Source organism: Vicia villosa, unplaced genomic scaffold (genome assembly GCF_029867415.1).
Source record: "Vicia villosa cultivar HV-30 ecotype Madison, WI unplaced genomic scaffold, Vvil1.0 ctg.003107F_1_1, whole genome shotgun sequence".
NCBI lineage: Eukaryota > Viridiplantae > Streptophyta > Magnoliopsida > Fabales > Fabaceae > Vicia > Vicia villosa.
This window is the reverse complement of record NW_026706115.1, coordinates 88,900-109,992: the sequence shown is the minus strand read 5'-3', so window position 1 is coordinate 109,992 and position 21,093 is coordinate 88,900. Positions and strand designations below refer to the sequence as shown.

At 33.4% G+C, this 21,093-nt stretch overlaps 1 non-coding gene and 1 pseudogene across 1 annotated transcript; one reads left to right on the top strand and one right to left on the bottom strand.

Annotated features, from left to right (window-relative positions):
* The first annotated feature begins 3,964 nt into the window (after positions 1–3,964).
* On the top strand, positions 3,965–6,002 carry LOC131640415 (protein EIN4-like; annotated as a pseudogene).
* Positions 6,003–12,372: 6,370 nt separating this feature from the next.
* On the bottom strand, positions 12,373–12,458 carry LOC131640422 (small nucleolar RNA R38). The gene has a single exon (XR_009295252.1). It is a non-coding gene; the product is annotated as a small nucleolar RNA R38 (small nucleolar RNA).
* Positions 12,459–21,093: the final 8,635 nt, after the last annotated feature.

The following is a 21,093-nucleotide window of genomic DNA, read 5'->3' as shown; positions in this document are numbered from 1 at the left end:
ATAACAATTAAATAAGTGGATGATGGTTAAATAGAAAAATTAAATTGATCAAATCAATTAATTAGGACTAATTATCAAGATTAATCAATTTAAAAATTAATTCAAATGATTAATCAAATTGATTAATTTTAATTAGCAAAATTAATTAATTAAAATAATATTAATCAACTAGTTCTACTAAATGAAAAAATTTAATCTAAATTGAAAACAAATTTATTGAATGGAAAATAGAAGAGAAAAAGAAAGAGTGTGAGATCAAATAAATTCAACTTTCTCTCTCCTAAATTCTCATCATCTTTTTCTCTCACTCTCCATCGCCATAACAGCTTCCATAGAAAACCTCAACCATACGAAATTCAAACAACAACGATCAATCAAGTTACCATTATATCAATTTTCATTCACTAAATTCGAATCCATGTCTCAAACTCACAAAATCTCAACAACCAGCATTTAATTTTAGTTTTCATAGAGAAACCCTAGAGCTTTAAAACCATGGTTCTAATCATGGTATACCTTCATAGGTGTCTTAATAGGCTAAAGGACATCCCTGACTTTAACTTTCATCCAAAATGTGGAAAACTCCATATTACTAACATAGTAACATTTCATTTGCTGATGATTTAATGTTGTTTGCTAGGGGTGATAGTGATACTACTTCAGTGGAGGTTATGACGAGGGAGTTCCATTGATTCTGAGGCCATTGGTCTAAAATCCAATCCTGACAAGTGTAAACTATTATTTTTTGGAGGTGTGTAGGGTGAGGAAAAAGACAAAATCAGGGGACTTACTGGTTTTTCTAAAGATCAATTAACCATGACTATTAGATTGTATAAGAGCAACTTTCAACCTTTGGATGGCTTTGTTTTGACTTTTTTTAAAAATGATTTTTATAGTGTTGTAAAATTTTGTGAAAAATTTTTTTACAAAGAAACTTTTTATAAAAGTTTCAAATGAAAATTTTGTTTGAATAGTTATTCTTAAAATGTGATTTTAGGTTTTTCATCTATTTATGGGGAAAAAATTTGGATATTAAAATTTTAAAAAATCACTTAATTTTGAAGCTATTTCAAATAGATTTTCATAAAAATCATTTTTGAAATACAACTTTTTGAAAAAATTATAATTTTGACTAAATTTTGGTCTTCAATTATGTATATTTATGTTATAGAATGTCAAATTAAGTGTTTCATTTTAGAAAAAACGAATATAAAAAAACTTGTAATATTTTGAAAAACGGTTTTAAAAAAGAGGTTAAAGGTAGTGCACTGACAGTGTAAAAAAGTTTTACAGTGTCATCCAATAGAAACAAATCGTTTTGCCATGTCATATAAATTTTTTAAAAATTAAAGTCTGATTTATCCTGATTCATGGTTGTGATTGGTTGACAGTGTAAAACTTTTTTACACTGTCAGTGCATCACCCATTTTCTCTTTAAAAAATCTATTTTCAAAAATACAAAGAAAAAATCCATTTTTTAAAAGCTGAAACAAACTGGCTCATATACTGATATACTGTTGCATGGGCATTGAATAGATAGAGCCACATTAGCCAATACCACCGCAGCAAGTTTCAGATCTCTCTGATTCCATTTTTTCCCCAACCAACCATCATGGTCCACCTTTCCTAAACAACCATGCAATACTATCCTTCCATGGTATATCACACTACACCATAATATCTCCTATTATTTTGCTTTGTCTACTTTTATCACGGTGTTTATTTAAATGTGAGTATTGTTTGTAGCATATAGCCTAAGAGAGAAAGAATGAGATGGTTGGATGAGATTTCAAATTTATTTATGTTCTTTGTGAATGAAGAAGTAGGTGTGAGAAATCAGACATGATGTCTTTTTAGTTTATCATGTGTTTTACTTTTTCTTTTCCTAACAGAAATGAGACATGATGTCTTTTTGATTTATCATGTGTTTTACTTTTTCTTTTCCTAACAGAAATGAGACATCATGTCTTTTCTTTTTGGTTTATTATGTGTTTTACTTTTCCTTTGCCTAACAGAAATGATACATCATGTCTATTTGGTTTATCATGTGTTTTACTTTTTCTTTGCCTAATAGAAATGAGACATCATGTCTTTTTGGTTTATCATGTGTTTTACTTCTAAGCCATAATGGGCTAGTGGTTGTAAATAAAAAATGTTGAATCTATCCAACTTTTTAAAAAAAAATTAAAAAATTAGGTAAATTACCTCCAATATAAAATGTCTTTCTTATAAAGAATATAGTATTTTGTAAATTAGTTTTTTTTCTAGAGAAAAAAGTATTGTCAAGAAAAGAGAAAAAATATATTTTGTTACTTATTTTTAATATTTTTATTTGATTAAATTAATTAAATTATTAATTAATTTCTTTAAATTTTTATATTTAACTTAATTAATATTCACATTTTTATTTTATTTTGATAATTAAAAATCTAAAAATATTTTCTCATCTAGATGTATATTTAGAACTTCAATTTTTTTCATACCATCTCCACTTGTGTACGCCACCTTGTATGAGCTTGTGTGTTTATTGCTTACCATTAGCTTCTTTTGAACATTTGTACCCCATTCTTATTGTGATGTAATAATTTTTATCGTTATTCTCTTATTTATTTACTTTCTTATTATTTCTAATCAAATACTCAATACTCGATTCAATATCGAGTCCATTTCAAATCCTTTCACAAAAGATTAAGTGACAACAAAGTGACAATTTGAGTCGCTTCCTTTACTAAGAGTTTGCAAATATAATTTTGTTTATCAATTTGGATAACAAGTGACAATTGAAAGCACATCCTTTTGAGTATCTTTAAATATCTTGAGTGCTAGGAGTACAACTATGCTTAAATTGTTCTCCAAACATCCCTTTTAAAATTAATGAACAAACTATCGTAGTTCTTAATATCTCGAACTACGTGCATAATAATAAAAATAATAAAAATCCCTTTCTTTCTCATTTCTCGTAATAATTAGAAGAACTCAAACAAGATCTCATCGAGTACGATGATCAAATGGAGTACATCACCTCTCCTAAAGCAGTGAGACTTTTGGTATTGAATTTTTTTCTGTTTCTTAAAAGATAGAATAACCGTTTAAATAAATTATAGTTGAGCAAGTTTAAAGTGGTTTTTACCTCCTAAAAAAGTTGATAACGGCAAAAATAGCAATAGAATTTTATTTCTTTTTAATTAAATAAAAAATAAATGATTGGTTGTATACGTTTTGAGATAATTTAAAATTATTTCAACAAAAAAATTTGTTTGAAATTTAATAATTTTCAAATTACACATAAAACTAAACAATTGTATTATTTAATAAATATTTGATTTTTCATAATTAGAATTTATTCGTTAGAATTTGTAGCTTCTATCTCCAAAATACAAATTTTTTATGTCAATTGTCAATCCCAACACAACTTAAATTTTTTTTATTATCTTATATTTAAAAATTGTTAAGTAACTTAAATAATTTAGGTTAATTAATTAATTTCACTTATGTATTTATATGACTTATTTATTTTATTTATTTATTATTTGATTTTATTTAATATTTGTAAAAGTAAAATTTAGAAAACAATTCCTTAGATTTATAATAAAAAGTTAAAGCACAATTCATTCACCGAAACCTTGAACAGTACGAGGTAGTAAAATCTACAACTACATGGGTCCCACTTTTCATTTCTATATTTTTTTCCTTTTTAATTTTTCCTATGTCTTTTTTGGTTCTCCCCCTCTCTCTCTCTCATGTAGTATGCCACGTGGTAATAAAAAATTTGCAAGCTTTTGCTCAAACCCAAGAACAATTCAATATTTGCAGAATTGAGTTTGTGAATGATTCGTCTCTAGCTTTGTGTGTGATCTATTTTTCTTTGAAAACTTTTATTTTGTTGTTATCGATTTTGAATCTTACATTTTATGCTTCTGCTACCGATTCTGAATATGATCATTGTAACTGTGATGATGAAGAAATGGTTATCAGTATACACACTATTCTTGTTGGTCAAAAAGTCAGCAATTTTTTAATTGCAGTTGCTTATTTTTCAATCCCAATTGAACTCTTTTACTTTGTTAGTCGTTCAAATGTTCTTTCCTAGTTGTTGTTTCTTCAATTCACAGTTTTATTTCGTTTGGCTCATTTACTCAATGCTTATTCTTATCATGGTCCTCCTTCTTTTCATTTGTTGCTTTCCATTACTGCTTCTGAGGCAGAATGTGATGGAGTTGGGTCAAGAGGTTGGGATTATGAATCTAGTTGGAATGCTAGGATGCTTACTAGGGAGATTAGGAAGTCTCTTGATAAACATACTATTTTTGATAGTACTCTTTTTGAGCTTTACAAGGATTTAGATTTGCATAATTATGCTGTTTAGGTGCCGAATAATGATAAATGAGAGATGTATTTAACTCGTGAATTAAAATCGAATTCTGGTGAGAGTTTTCGTCATAATTTTATTCCTGTGAATGATCCTGATGTGTAATAGATCAGAAAAACTAAAGGGGGTTAGGATTTTGAGGCTGAGATCTAAGTTAGGATCTACGAGTAGTGGTTGTGGTGTTGAGGAGTTGGTGTTGTCGCGAATATTTGTATGCCGATGCTTAATGTTTCGAATTTCAAAGGTGGGATGTCGGAGTAGGTCGATACATGTTATGGGATACTTGTTTTGATTCTTCCGACTTTGAACGGTAGGATTTAGACGGGTCTGAAGATGGATATAGTTGTGGTAGTTGCTGATCAGGTGGCTGTAGCATTTTCTCATGCGTCAGTTCTCGAAGAGTCTCACTTAATGAGACAAAAACTCGAAGAGAAAAACCGACCGTTACAATAGTCAATCTCAAAAGAATGTTATGATGGACATGGAACAAGGAGGCCTATGCATTCATTATCATCACAATTGCAATCGAAGATTCAAATGTTACTGTTGTTGTGACAGGTTCAAAATTTAGAACTATAATACATTGTTTTATTTTGTTGATTTTATCCAAGAATTAAGAATAAAATCTAATAGATGTAATTGAAAACCAAACAAGGTGAATAATGAACATTTGCAGTAATTTCAAAATCAAATTTTACCTATTAAATTCCAGTAATCATTATTAACATTTAGAATACTATGATAAGCTAAGTAAGCCATACAAACACTTTTAAACCTAGGAGGATCAACCTTCACAATTTGATCATATTTCCTAATCAATCTAAGTTCTAAGTTTGACCGCGATGATGGGAATTATAAACAAACAATAACCTTCAAATCAAACATTGATGACTAATCATCAAATATCTTATAAAAGAACTCTAACTCATGATCCGATCTAAAATTTTCACACACTCTAGTGTCATCATCTTCATCATCAAATAATAACCATATTATTTTCTTCACACTCCATCCCTTGCTAGTGTCTTTGGAGCTAGATATAGGAGTTTGATTGCGCGTCGAAACTATGTTCTTTTTCCAAAGAGTTTCAAAATGAACCTTCTTTCTTGAACTTCCACTCCTTCAAAAATCATAGGATAGGAATGTTATGTATGATGACATCAAAACCATGATTACTGTGATTAACTTTAAGTTTATTTTTAAAACTTCTAGCTTGATTTTTCATAATATTTTTGCAAAGCGCATCTAATGGAGATAACACTTATGTCACTTTTTATGAGGATTGAAGACAAAAGAGACTTATAAATGTGAGATATTATCTTTCTTTAATGCTTATTCCTTAATTGTCGGTATTCCTCTAGGATTAATGGTGTTTGTGTTAGTTTAAGGGAAAGTTTGAAGGCGTAACCAACTTGTCATGATGTTTTAACATATTGTTTGTTTGTGTTATAGTGTGCTACTAGTCATCTTGGTTGTGCTTTGGTATTTGTTCTAACTTAGTTGCAATTTGGAATTGGTTCTGTTTCAATTATAGTTTGGCCGATGTTTTTTCTCGTACTTACAGTGTGACACTAGTTTGTCCCAACAACAATTTGGTCTTGACTATTATTCCAGCAGTGATCTAGTCTACTGATTTTCAATTTGAAGTTATATTATTAATAACAAGCTTAAGCTTAGTAAGCTTTGGTATGTTAGAAATATAAAGATATTTTATGGTATCTTGATATAATTGAGTATATTAGCTCATCTCATAGGATTAGTTTCTTATCATAAAGTATCTCAGAATCTCCTTGAAGATTGCTTTTCATATTTATTTGTTTGCATCATAGGACTATGAGTATTGTATTAGTATAAGTTTCCGAGTTTAGTCTTCTTGTGTCAAATGATAATCATCATTTGTTTGAAGGCATAACCAACTTGTCATACTGTTTTAACATATTATTGGTTTTAACATTGATGAAAAATGGATAATTCATTTAATTTTGCGATGCTTTCCATGTAACTATTTGTAGTGGGGAAAATCTGAGATTGAAACCATTGTTTTACTCGACTCACTATTTCAGTGAAAGTCGCCACCGCGCTTTATTGTTTCCAAAGGAAATGGGAAAAGAGAAAAATAAACCCAAAGTTTTTTTTTTAAAATAAAAAGAGATCTTAGGTACGGGTGTTGATTATACAAGAGGAAGGTTTTAAGCACCCCTCATATTTGTGGTACTCCCTATGAACCTTTTTGAAAATATGTGTTTATTTAAAGATATTGTGTGTGAAAGAAAGGTTTGTTTGATTTTTAAAATAAGCTCGGCAAGACATTACATCTTGTGCCTACATACTTCCTCTGTGCAATGGAGAAGTCAAAGCTAATCTAGTTCCGCTTAAAAAAGGGAAGATGTTTAAAAAGGAATAAACACTTGATCATCGTCAGAAAGAATACTCAGCCATTGATCTTGATCATGAGAACCAATGGATTCTTTGCATCACAAATGAGAGAAGGGCTCCTAACTTGGATAAAATCAACAAGTATGCCACTAGCTCTCTCACGTGGAAAAGATTCCATCATATCAATCAATTTCAAAATCGTGGGGTATCACAACTCACTACAATAATGAATCGTGTCTAAACTTTTGAACGAAAACGCCAACAAGGGAAAAGATATTTTTAAAGAAAGATATATATAAAAAGGTTTGCAAACATAAGATTTTGGAAAAAAGGGAGGAGATTTTGAAAATCTAAGAAGGGGAGGAGATGAAGGGGCTAACCTAAAGCATAAAATAAAATTTAAGGAAAAGAACGATCTAACCAAAAAGAAGCCAACACTTGACATTAAGAGTCAAAGTAGATTATTCTTTGGACTACCAACACTAAACCAACGTATTACCACTTGGGGATCCAGATGAACTTATTGTCTTTAGCACGACTAGAACGCATCATACAATTCTAACAAAAATTGGGCAGAGTAACGTCTGTATATGAGCAAAATCCTTATCACGAGGCCTTGGAATTAACCATCAAGGGCTTCGAGAAAATACATTCGCACACAAACAGACAACAATTCAATGTCATACAGAATAATAGCAGAATAATAGGGTCCAGAGGTACTAAGTCCAAAAGGTCCAGGACTCCAAAATGCTTGGGATAGTAACCAATAGTCCATAAAGAGCCTTAGGTGTTTTTAATCGTTTTAAGTTGTTTATTAATATTTTAGCACAAAAATAGAGGATATTCCAAATGGACAAAAGGAAAATGGCGGAAATAAAATGTCCAAATGGACAAAGAGAAAATAGCGGAAACATAAACAAAACGTCCAAATGGACAAAGAGAAAATAGCGGGAACATAAAAAAAGCGTCCAAATGGACAAAGAGAAAATAGCGGAAACATAAACAAAGCGTCCAAATGGACAAAGAGAAAATAGCGGAAACATAAACATGATGAATGATAAAATAAAGCATAAAAAAATTTAAAGAACAATATAATATAATGCGGAAATTAAAGTTAATTGTTAATTGTTAAAGATGACCATCTTGAAACTTGTCAAGTATATCATCAAAGTGTTAGTAATGAAGATCGATGGTGAGTAAAGGATGATCTCGGATTTAAATTTAATGAAAGTTTCTCAGAAGCTTGATAAGATCATAGTGACTACACAATAAACTTCCATAAGTCTTAAATCAACCGCATACAATTCTCTTCCATATTGGATCTTTTTAATTGGGACACGAAATGTTACGCTATGTTAAGTAGATTGCCAAGTGACTTATGTAGAAGTCACCCTACAACGAGACCGGTCAACAATTTATGTGCTAATGCATGCGAGAGAAACGATATATAGACCGTTCTCCAAAAGCAATACCGCACGAAAAGAAAATAGGTAGAGATCTCGTCTTTATCAAGAATCCATAAGAATTCTCAAGATATTGAAGACTTTCATCGATCAAAATAAAAAGAAGTAAAAGATGGAATCACATTCAAAAGTTTCTTCCATCTTCAAGTTCAATCACTTAATATTGCGAATTTGGCTCTTCATCCTATCGACGCCCTAAGTCCATTGACTTTGAAGAGGATTTAGACCTTTAAACTTGTGATTCAAAGAAAATATCAAAAGAATGGAGTATGAGAAGAATTAGAACCAAAAACAAGTTTAAAAGGGAAAAAAAGCAAAATGCTGCCAGGAAATTGATTTACCTCTGAAGGAAATCAATTTCCTGAGTGTGGAAATTGATTTACCTTTGTAGGAAATCAATTTACTGAATGCAGTTTTTCAAATCTGGCGTAAAATAGAGTGTGGAAATTGATTTACCTCTACAGGAAATCAATTTCCTGAGCACAGTTTTCAAAAGAACAACATTAGGAAGCATAAAACTTTGTTTAAACATAACAACAAACACCTTGTGAACTTAGATCGTATTGTACACGAAATTTCCATCAATTCACCATCAAATAGAAACAATATAGCACCAAAGGTGCATCACACACAAACAATAATGGATCACATCTTGGAATATGGAAATGGATGTAGAGATTTACCAATTCTTGAACAAACTTTGAACAAACTTCAAGAACAATCACTGAAAGTAATTAATTTGAATTTAATTGGTAAAATGAGGTTAGTGAAAGAAATTAATTATGGTGATGAGGTGGAATATTGGTAATGATAATGAATAATCAAGAAAAGGTGATTTGTGCCAAAATGGTGTCATGCTTCCCTTTTTTTTCTTTCAAATTTCGTCCATGGAAATTGATTTCCCATATCGGTAAATCGATTTCCTCAGCAAAATTCTCAAAAAAATCTTTTTTGAACTGCTTTTGGTTCTTGCTCGATCTCTTACCTGTGAAACACAAACAAAAGAAACAAAATGCTTATTTTTGGATTTTTGTTTTTTTTAAAAAGCAAATAATATTAGGAAATCGCACTAGGGGTGCAACCCTTACACCAAAACACCGAATTACAAGTTGTGGAAACAATCCATATGATACTTGTACCACTCATAAAAAGAGGGTAATAAAGAACAACCCCTTATTCTACCCAACCAACTCCAAGAGAAAAACATTACATTATAAATCACAACCTCGAAACTAAAAAGAGCTTGATTAATGATAAAATAAGTTAAAATAAGTTAAACTAATATAGGTGCTCGATTAATGATTGAGATGCAAATGATGTATGATCTTAGGGTCAAAAATTATGGTATGACACTATCATAAGACATTTAATGCAGAAAACCGAACTCGTTTAAGTGGTATATAGTGTGAGAATAGTTAGAGGACTGGTATTATATATTCCTAATCTGAAATAAATAACATACAATATATTTCTTATATTGATTTAACTTTTGTATCTTTTGAAGGGTGCGTTCAATAGGAGAATCATTTAGGCTGCTGTAAGGAGAATGATAGTGACAAAGTGGATAGTTACTGCAAATGCCAATTTTTTTTAGTTGTTATATATTGTTGCAAGGAGAATGATAGTGACAAAGTGGATAGTTACTGCAAAATGTCATTTTATATATAGAGGGCGTATCATATGAGAATTACATTTTTATAGGAGAACATGAGAATGAATCTGAACCATTAGATTTTAAAATTAATGGTCGAGATTATGTGTCAATCTTTTTTTCTCTCTCCTCCATAATTTATTTTAATAATGGAGGAGAGAGAAAAAAATATTGACACATAATCTCGACCATTTATTTTAAAATTTAATGGTTCAGATTCATTCTCATGTTCTGATATAAAATTGTCATTCTCATATGATATATATATATATATATATATATATATATATATATATATATTATGTTAGGTTTTATTTGAATTTTCACTGTATTCTTTGAAGGTATCAATCAAATTTCATTCCAGGTACACACATCTATTTAGCCTGTGTTTTATCACTAAATGTTCATATATTACAAAAATACTGTAAGATCAAAACCTAGAGTCACATTGATATTTTGGAAATTGTGATTAATTGCAGAAAAAAGCTATGTAGAAGAAACCAAGAAACAACCTTGAAGTGCAAGACATCATAAGTAATCTACCGGATCATACTTTTCTTTTTATAATATCTTTCTTTCCATTAGAGAAACTTTTAGAACAAGCCTTTTATCGAAACGTTGGACACATTTATGGAAAAATCTTTCACACTTTGATTTTGATTGTAGTCAACTAATAGCACCTAGAATAGATGGTAGGAAATATGCGCAAATCATTAACACACTAAAAAAAAAAAGGTCTCCTGCCACGCCCAAGAAACCGAGGCTATATGCAAAATAACCGTGGCGTAACGCTGAGGCCACGGTTTGGCCACGAAATTTCAACTGTGGGATATGCGGTCGTGGCTTAAAGTATAGTCCACGGTTTTTTAGTATATACCACGTTTTTTTACAACCGTGGCTTTTATAGGCCACGGTTTAGGTAGTTTGATTAAGATCGTAGTTTATATTTGCCATGATTACAGAACTTTGGCCATATGGTAAAGCCACGGTTTCAATTTAACGTTTAACATACAGTTTTGGTTCAAGATATAGCCACGATTTTGTTATGACCACAGATTTATAACTGTAGTTATACGTTATGCATTCTAAATAATTTATCTTGCCACAATTTATTTCTGTATCATTATATATATATATATATATATATATATATATATATATATATATATCAATATAAAATTAACAATAATATTGATGATTAGAATCTAATTAATAACAAGCAAATTAACATTAACGTCAAAAGTAAGTTTTTTTTGTAGTGCCACTAATAAGTTGGATACTAAGTTTTTATGACATCCCAAATTCAAAACAACCATGGGATTTAAAACAAGAGCTAAATTAAACACAAGTTTCTCTCAAAGAGTCATCCCAAAATAACAACAAAAGTTCTAAGAACTAGCTAGCTAGATAATATAAAACACAACTTCTTAATATTCTTCTTGATCATTTCCTTGTTCTTATTCCACGTCTTCAGGACAACCTTCTTCCACATCTTCATGATCACAAACTTCTTCCTTATCTTCATCACAATTTTCTTCGTCTCCAATCTGCAATAAACATCATTCCAAACATCATTCAGCATATTACAACTTTAGAGGCTCATTTATAAGCTTATGTTTTTTATATGTATTTTAGAAACCAAGGTGGTTTTTAAATGTCGATCAAGAGTTGAAACAAGAGTTGATCAAGAGTTTTCAAATGTTGAAACAAATCCATATGAAACCCCATTTGCACAAAGGAACACTTGGGCAACTAATAGGTGGGGGAGAACATACCAAATGCTTCCATAAACTTAGGATCCCCTGGTGAATTAATATCTGGTGACATCCAAAAGGTGTACTGAATCAGAATGTTACTAGTACATATGAAATATATTTTAGTCTGATATGTTTTAAAGCATGTAGAAGAAAATGCTTATAAAAAAGCATATAGAACATGAACTTATGGCTGAACAAGACCACACAAAACCACATAAGAACTTATGGCTGAACATGAACTTATAAAAATGCTTATAAAAAAGTATATAGAAAATTTAATGAAATCTAAACAAGACCACAAAAAACTTATGGCTGAACTTTTAGCTATAAATAAACATGAGAAAAACTTATGGACTTTGAACAACACCTTTAAAAAAGCAAGCTCTTTTAATCCCACTATCAATATTTCCTTCTCCAGTAAGATCATTCAAGTCTGGAACAAGATTTCTCTTCTTCTCTTAAAATACTTCACAAATAAAATATATTAAACAAATAATTAAATAATAATCTTAAGCTAACAAAGCCATCAATTATACCCAATGCAACTAAATTGCATATTAAGAATGCTTGTAAGAATATATAACTAAAGCATCAGATTTATCAGACATAGATATTTCAAAACTGCAACATACACTACAACAATATAGATGAAATTAAACATTAATCCTATAAAACATGTAATGATAGTTAAGTCAAGAAAAGAAACTTTAACCATTAACAAAGTATTGAAATATGGCCAATAAGATTGGCAGCATAAGGCGGGTCAGAAAATACAATTCCAGCATCAGGTTTATCAGACAGGGATAACTGTAAAATTGTTAATCTCATCATCCATAGCACTTGGCATAAAAAAAAATTAATATTGGAACAAAATATCAAATATGGAAATTAATAGGTTTGAAAATAATAATGAAGAACTTATTCTTCCATTTGTAAGAGTTAAAAGTACTTGTAAGAAATAAAAACTATCGATTTGTATGAGTTAGAAGTACTTGTAAGAAATAAAAACTTTCATGTGTAACAAGAATCATACAAATCAAAATCAAAATAATAGGTGGAAAAATAAAATCTAGTCACTGTGTCCAAACCTCAGCATAGAAATTAAAACCTTTTAAATCCCCAATTATACTTTTCACCATTCAAGTGCACATTATATTAGATCATAAGGGTGTATGTCAGAGTACACAAAAGATACAAAGAGGTAATAAACAAAAGATACAGCAACTTTGATATATATCCTGTAATATATATATATATATATATATATATATATATATATATATATATATATATATATATATATATATATATATATATATATATATATATAGTAATGTAAATGTTTGTATCCTTCACCTGTAATGTAAATGGAAGAAACAATACTCCTGTGTCTTGAATCCTTGTTTAATAGGAGCGAAACATCTCTTTAGAAAGTGAAAGATGTGGCATTTTTACAAAAGAAAAAAATACATCAGTTCCTTATAAATAGATTTTCCAAGTGGGTGAGAATAATGTTTTTGAACAGTCTAATAAGCAAAAACAAAAACTCGTCTAATGAAGATGATTCTTCACCAAGCTAGCACATAATCAAACAGTTTCGCAAAGATCATGACATAAGCAATCATTCAATACATCCAGTTCAATCATTCAAGAGATATGAAAATTGAAATACAACATTAACTATTGAGAACTAGTAGAATTTTCTTAACTAAACTAGAAACCTTTAAAACGAAAAATAATAGGAATTTGAAGACACAAACTGTTAATGCAATCAATTTATGTATGCAGACACAAATAGTTTTATCAGCTTGAAAACTCTATTAAGCACCGCAATAACTAAAACTCGTGACAATAACATGAATATACGACATCCTAGTTTGACTTACACACCTAAAATCAAATAATAACACTGATATTAACGAATGAAGCTAACCTTCGACCATCTTTTGAAGGGCTTCAATGGCCAGTGTATCTGATGTCACAAACAAAGTATTCCGAGTCATTACTTTTGACACCATTGTTTGGTCCGGCCGCAAACCCTCGGCAATAACTCTACTAGCAATGTCCTAAACACAACACACACATCCTTGCATTATACATGAAAACTAAATCTCAAACTATATTATGCACTACACTCACTCAATAAACACACATTCACACAGAAAATTCACAAACCTTGTCAGTCATAATTCCCGATAACAAAGCATTTGAATCAGGCAGCAAAACAGCATCAACGCGCCGCGCTGCCATTCGCCGACACGCATCTGAAACTGATGTCCCCTCAGATATAGTGAGGGCTTTGGTAATCCTAAGCTTCTTAACCGTCCTTTCCCCTCCATCAGACTGATCGCGACAGTGGGGTATGTCTGTGATTATGACTGCGAGTGCACTGTCTATCGCATAGTTTTAAAAGATATCGAACCCACAGGGACTAAGAATCGACCTAGTGTAGTTAATCGCTACTACGTAAATCTAAGGCTAATATTTGATTGATTATTGATTATACGGGAATTAAAAAGAAATATTATTAAATTAAATCTAGGATAATAATATCGGTATGCAATGGTCGGACTTCGGGGATCTAGTAAGCCATCGATGCGGATCGTAATTTAAAATCACTTTTCTGTAGAAATTATTAGTTTAAAAACCCCCCTCTCACACTCTCGTGTTTATTGATTATGATTTCACTATTAAACCTAAGTGAGCGCTCTCGCTGTATCAATTAAAGTTCAAAGTGATTTTTGAAAACCAATGAAAACTAATTACCCTTAAAGCGCTCTCGCTGTATTTAAGGTTAATGCCTAATTTCTAAGGTCTAGTTAAAATCTCAAACTCTCGTTTTTATTGATCCTAACTTCTATTGTTTTTAACTCTCGTTACAAAACAGTTTAATTAAGCGTTTAGAAATATCAGCCAGACAAATAAATTCAATTAATATACTACATCGATAGTGTTACTCGACTCCCTCGGTTACGTGACCTTACATACCGATAAAAGGTATTTAGCCAGACATTGTTTTAATAAACGGAACAGGATAGATATAACATGTAAATAATGATCCATGCATAATTCTATAAACTAACATAAACTGAAAATGATAATTAAATGCAAATTAATAAACCTGAATTAATATAGCAAACTGAATTTGAAACAGAGCAGCACTGGTTCTTGAATCCGGTACTGAAATTGAGTTTTGAAAATTAAATTCGACGCTAAAACTAAAACTAAATCTGAGGTTGACAAAGAAAACTAAATCGCAATAGAGTTTCCGGTGTGGAAATCTATTGCCGGGAGCGGGTAGGAAATAAGAACAGAATCTGGAAATTGCAGAAGAAATAATTGACGGCAGTAGGGTAAAAATTGCGTCACCCTCTCAATGATTCTTGAGGGGTATTTATAGAGTTGCAGATTCTTGGGTTTGATCACGTTCGGTAGCTGTTGTTGTTCTTTTGGAGGAGAAAATGGCGGAGAGTTGGAAAGCTGTGTTTTCTGGGCCTAGGTGTGTGACTAACGTCACACACCAATATTAAGGGGGGTGCCGAACGGCAGAGAGGGGGGTGCGCCGACCGGCGTGGACCTCAGGGTGCCCCACGTCACGTGCAACTCACTCTTGCGCATATGCGCTTCTTGCTTCAGCATTGCTTTGGGCCTCTTTCCTTCTTCTATTTGCACCTCCTTATTTAAATGTCCTTTTAAACAATTTCTCTTCCATTTTAAGTCCTTTTTCCGACTATTTCTTTTGCGAGCTCCGATTAAATAAATTCCTGAAAACAAATAGAAATACCGGCATAATACAAAATAAAATAATAAAACCAAAATAAAATAGAATAATAATGCATGTAAATTAAGCTAAATATACGATACGTTTTCGTGTTATCAAACTCCCCCACACTTGAACTTTGCTTGCCCTCAAGCAAACAATCATGAAAAAGATTTTACATATGCATGACAATCATCTCGATTTGTACTCGTCGCAGCGATACTTTGTTAGAGACACGAAAGCCTAATATAAACACTAAAGATACAGTAGCGACACTAGACAACTCCGGCTTATGCAGACCAATTTAAATCATGCTATTACAGCTCATCTAGACCCTTTCGCTAGATTTTGCTTGTTTTCATTCTATCACAATCACATTAAGCCCTTTATCTTCATACGCACATAGTAGAGTAACCGGTTAGTGACTCTGATCCTTATTAGCACGGGGCTCTGACACATTTATATGGTACCCACTTCTTTAACCAATTGTAAGCTGCGGGGGATCGAACCGTAATTCGCCCTACCAAGTTCAATATTAGATACTTTTGAACCAACTGACAATAGGTTTCCTTATTGTTTGCGAGATATACATCCTTTAGGTTAAATGACTGGGTGAGGGTCACCTAGCTTAGTCGGAGCAATCCTTTAAATTCTTTACTGAAAATTTTCAGGATCATTCACTTATATTCATCGGCTCTCTACGTAGTTTGTGTTTAAGACGGTGCCGACTGCTGGATAAACTACTCGAAGCTACTTTAAAGCTTGGAGATTAAAGACTTTGAAATAATAGGTACTTAAATTGAGTCTTGCATAAATCAGAGTTCTAGAGTGTCAAGACTGTAGCGATTTTGTTTGCTAGTGCTTCGGTTCTATCATATCATAAATTGTTGTATTCTTGTAATTTTCGAGCGTGTCAAGCTATGCGTATAAAGTAAAAAGGTTTATGGTTCAAGTAGGCGAAGAATTCGACAAACGGAAAATACTCGCATATATTAAACTTAGAGTTCATGGGTTGAAATGACAGGAAACTAAACAATTTTTTAAGGGGAAATAACTAAAAGTACTGGAAATTAAATACTAAAATTTTAAAAACTACCGAAAATAATAAAGTGAAAAGCATCAAGCTTCCCCCCCCCCCCCCCCACACTTAAGCGTTGCTTTGTCCTCATTGCGACCTTGTGTGGTAGAAACGGTGAAAACTCATTACTTGTTTTCTCTTCCTCGGGTTCGTGCTCTTCCTCCTCTTCGACCTTCATCGCCGTCTCTAGGCGGAACTATCCCAGCATGGTACACATACTCATGTAAGCCTTCAACACGATATGTCAAACATTGCATTTCTTCAGTGAGGTCTGCAATGCTACGATTATTCCAGTACACATAGTCGTGCTGATCTCTTTGCATTTCACGCATCAGCGTCATCATTTCGTTCTGACCCGCCTCAATCCTTTGATGACACTGAGTTTCTTCCTCGTGGTTGCGTATCATCTCTCTATACACATCATCCAGTGTGACTGGTTGATTCCTTCTTTGGGGTGGAGGTACAAATGGTCCAGCAACATTTTCAGGATTGGGTTGGGGGTTTTCATCAGGCTGGGGCTCTCCTTGATCCATTTCTTGTTCGACCTCATCCACATTATCTGCATTATTTTGATTATCTTCCACGTTCTCACCAGGAGCAGGTGCGTCAAGATCATAGATCCAGTTGGCTCTGCGGTCTATCCTAGTGATCTCAATGTTTGGCAGTATAACACTACGAATTTCCCTGTTTCACACCATGAGGTTATACCTTCCGTCTGGTCTTGATTTGATAAGGCGACCAGCTCTGCAGTAATTGATATCCATAAAAACGGGCGGTAGAGAAGGTAAATTTTCGAGCCTAACATTCAGGTCGAGGGCTCGAGCTATACCAGTGACAACCCATCCTACACAGAATGGTGTGTTTCCTTCTCTTGATACGAGAGCTTGAATGTGAGACATAAGGAAAGTGCTGGCATTGATTCTACGATTGGCGAAGGCACAATAAAAGAAGTATAACTCCTTACTATTTACTTTGTTGATGTTGGTTATTCCAAAGATGGTATTTGCTAAAATGCGGTGGAAGTAACGCATACCCGGGTTATGAATTTGCAAAGAGAAGCGCATGTCGGGAGCGACATTATCATTACCGGATATTCGACGCCAAGTATCATTTGAGGCTCTTTGCCAGTCAAGCTCGGGCAGAATTCTATAGTTGGCTCCTTCAACACGTGGGAACCAAAAAAGAGCACTAATGCTTGCTTGATTCATGGTGTATTCTCGGTTGAATAGTCGGAAGGTAGCAGTTCCGATAAGGTTGTGAGAAGCGTCGGTGGGTGTGTTGTAAACGTAAGAGCTTAGGAACTCCAAGGTTAACGCTTCGTATGTGGGGTAGTCGAGTGTGCTCACGAATGATAAACCCGTTTGTTGGAGTAATATTTGCACACTGGTTTCGTACAGCCCCAAACTTCGCAAGCTATCGATATGAGCGAACCTTGATGCTTCCACCCCTCTCTGAGAGAAATGTTGGTATCGGTTTTGTTGAATTTATCCCGCTTCTCCAATTCGGAAAATAACACCGGGGAACTCTTCTTCGTTTTGGTTGTTGAGGTTAGCCATAAGTAAATTTTCTGCTGGAAGTGTGAAAGAAATTGTAGAAGAAATAGCAGAAAAATACTTGTGGTTTATGGTTCTGTTTGTGGCAGTGGTACAATATATATAGCAGAGAATGAATGAGTAGATTGAGTGTTGAATGGAATTAAGGTGAGGTTTGAATTGAAGTTGAAAATGGGAATTAATTCAGCACTGAGAAGTTTGAAATAGCAGAGAAACTGGTTGCTTCTGGCTTGGAACGAACAAATGCACCTCCTCTGCATTTAAAGATGGCGCCGAACGGAAGGAGGGAGGTCACGCCGACCGGCGTGGGGCCCATTCTCACGGACGGCAAGCATGCTTGTACATGCATGTGCGTCTGTTTGCGTGTCTGTGTGTTGCACAGAGATTCCAAAAGCTTTTTGACCAGAATGCATGCATTCTTAGTGGACCAACATTATTTTGGTAGAAATATCTTTGACTAGTAGTCAAAGTATTTAATTGGGTGCATATAAAGTTATCAGTAGCAGATAATAGCTCTATCCTATACCAGTTGAATTCAAAGCAGTGCAGTAGTATAGGTAGCAGACAGAAAATGCATGTTGTGCCTAACAGATAAAGCTAATAGCAGTGCAATTTATTTCTAATAGAGCAATCTTTAGCAGATATATTTTTAGAAACACTAATTTCTAACAATGCACACACAGTATAACTTTAGCAGAGAGAACATATAGCAGAAAAAATATCAAAACAGAATAAAGAAAATGCTGAATTTTATTAGAATCAAAAACCGAAAATTAAAATTTTGTTCTAAAAATAGAAATACTAACTAATTAAAATGCTGAAATTTGAAAAACTAAAAATTTAAAACTTCTAAAGCGGTAAATCCTAACTAAGCATTCCCTTCCCCGACACTTAAACTAGACGATGTCCTCATTGTCTAAATGTAAGAGTTAGAAATAAAAATTAGCGGTCTTCAATTAGCCACTTTTCGGAGGCGGGATGGACTGAAAGTGTTGATGAAAACTGTCAAGATTTGCCGTGACCAAATCCATAAATCCGTGGAAATCTCCTCGGAGTCTCCCTAAATCGGTAAGAAGTACAGCAACGTCGTTCCGAAGGGTCTCTATAGCAGCAGTGTGGTCAACCATAGGCACATCCTCATCAGGTGTAGTATCAATGTCATAGTATCCATTCGGTATCCTCGAATCACTTTCTTCTTCCTCGAAGTCATTTTCACCCTGTCCTTCCAAGTCATAAATCCAATTTTCTTTCTTGTGAACACTTGTGAACCTAATGCAAGGTAGAGCAAAGTGATTATCTGGCTCATAGTTCACGAGAAGCTGATAAGGCGGAGACTCGTAGTTGCTAACCAGGCTCTTGTTGAAGCAAAACTCCATGTCCATGGATTTGAATCCTCCATAAGGAATCAATCTAGCAAGCGACCCTCTCAAAGATAAAGCACGGTCGAGAGTGGCCATCCTAGCAAGCATAAAGGAGACTCCCATAACCGGTCTGGCTTGGAAAACACACATCATAATGCCTAGCTCATCCTTAGTCACCGAAGTATCGCCTAAAGGTTTTCCAAGAAGTGTGAAAGCTAGAATCATCTGGAAATACCTAATGGCGGGATTTTGGATTTCTGAAGAGAGTCGTAGATCATTTTGGTTTCTACCAGATATGGTACTCCAAAAGTAGTCAATAATGTTATCAGGGAAGTACTCATCATCGACTTCTATCAAGGCGTCGATGCCTGTGGGATATCCTAATAACTCGGCCAACTGACGGGTGGTGAAGCGGTAGGTGAATCCAAACCATCTGAATGAAACTCTTCCTCTGTTAAAACCTAATCCAAGTCTAGGCTCATATCGGAGGGAACTCAGAAACTCTAAGGTCAGGTTGCGGAAAGTGGGTGTACGGGTGGTAAGGAGATCCTCCCATCCAATCTTATGAAGCATAAAATGCACACTTTCCCGGATACCTAGAACTTTCAGAGTCGCATCATGCGAGAAAGCGGTGAGACCCATCTCACGCTGTGCCAGAATCTCATATCGTCTTTGCTGATCCTCACTCCCAAAAGTAACTACCATGTCATCAGTGAAATCCATCTCTAAAGTCAGAAAAGTGGTTAGTACCCTGGAATTTTTTATAAAATCAGAAAGAAAAGTTTTAAGTTAGTAACATTTAAAACAAAGAGTTAGTATTTTGAAGTAAGAGTGCAGAAAGAAAAGAAGATAAATTTTAATAAAACATTTTTAAAATTAAAATAACTTAATAGAAAATTAAAGTTAAAAGGCGGGTTGTCTCCCACGAAAACGCTTTGTTTAACGTCGCAAGCTCGACGAACCGACGGTTAGTTCTACGACTCGACGATTGACTCTACAACGAAGCTATCGCTCAATTTTCCTTTAATTTTGATAGCGCCACTCAGATATACTTTGGTAAATTCGAATGGACTAGACCATCTTGAACGAAGTTTTCCTGGGAATAGCTTAAGTCGAGAATTAAACAGTAGCACCACATCTCCTTCATTGAATTCCTTCCTTGAGATGCGTTTATCGTGCCACTTCTTTGTTCTTTCTTTGTAAATCTTAACATTCTCGTAAGCATCTAATCTAATTTCTTCCAACTCGCTGATATCCAATAGCCTTCTTTCTCCTGCGGCGGTGTAACTTAGGTTTAAGGTTTTTAATGCCCTGTAGGCTTTATGCTCTAGTTCTACCGGTAGATGACAAGATTTACCGTATACTAATTTGAAGGGCGTGGTTCCTATTGGTGTCTTGTAGGCGATTATATACGCCCACAGTGCTTCGTGTAACTTAGTTGACCAATCCTTCCTAGATGTGGCAACAGTCCTTTCAAGTATTTGCTTAATTTGTCTATTCGAGACTTCGACTTGTCCACCAGTTTGTGGGTGGTAAGGTGTTGCTACACGGTGTCGGACTCCATATTTCACTAAGAGTTTTTCGAAAATTCTAGATATGAAGTGGGATCCTCCGTCGCTAATGACTAATCTTGGTACACCAAATCTTGGAAAGATTATATTTTTGAATAGCCTAATAACTACTTGTGCAACGTTTGTGGGTAAGGCTACAACTTCTATCCATTTA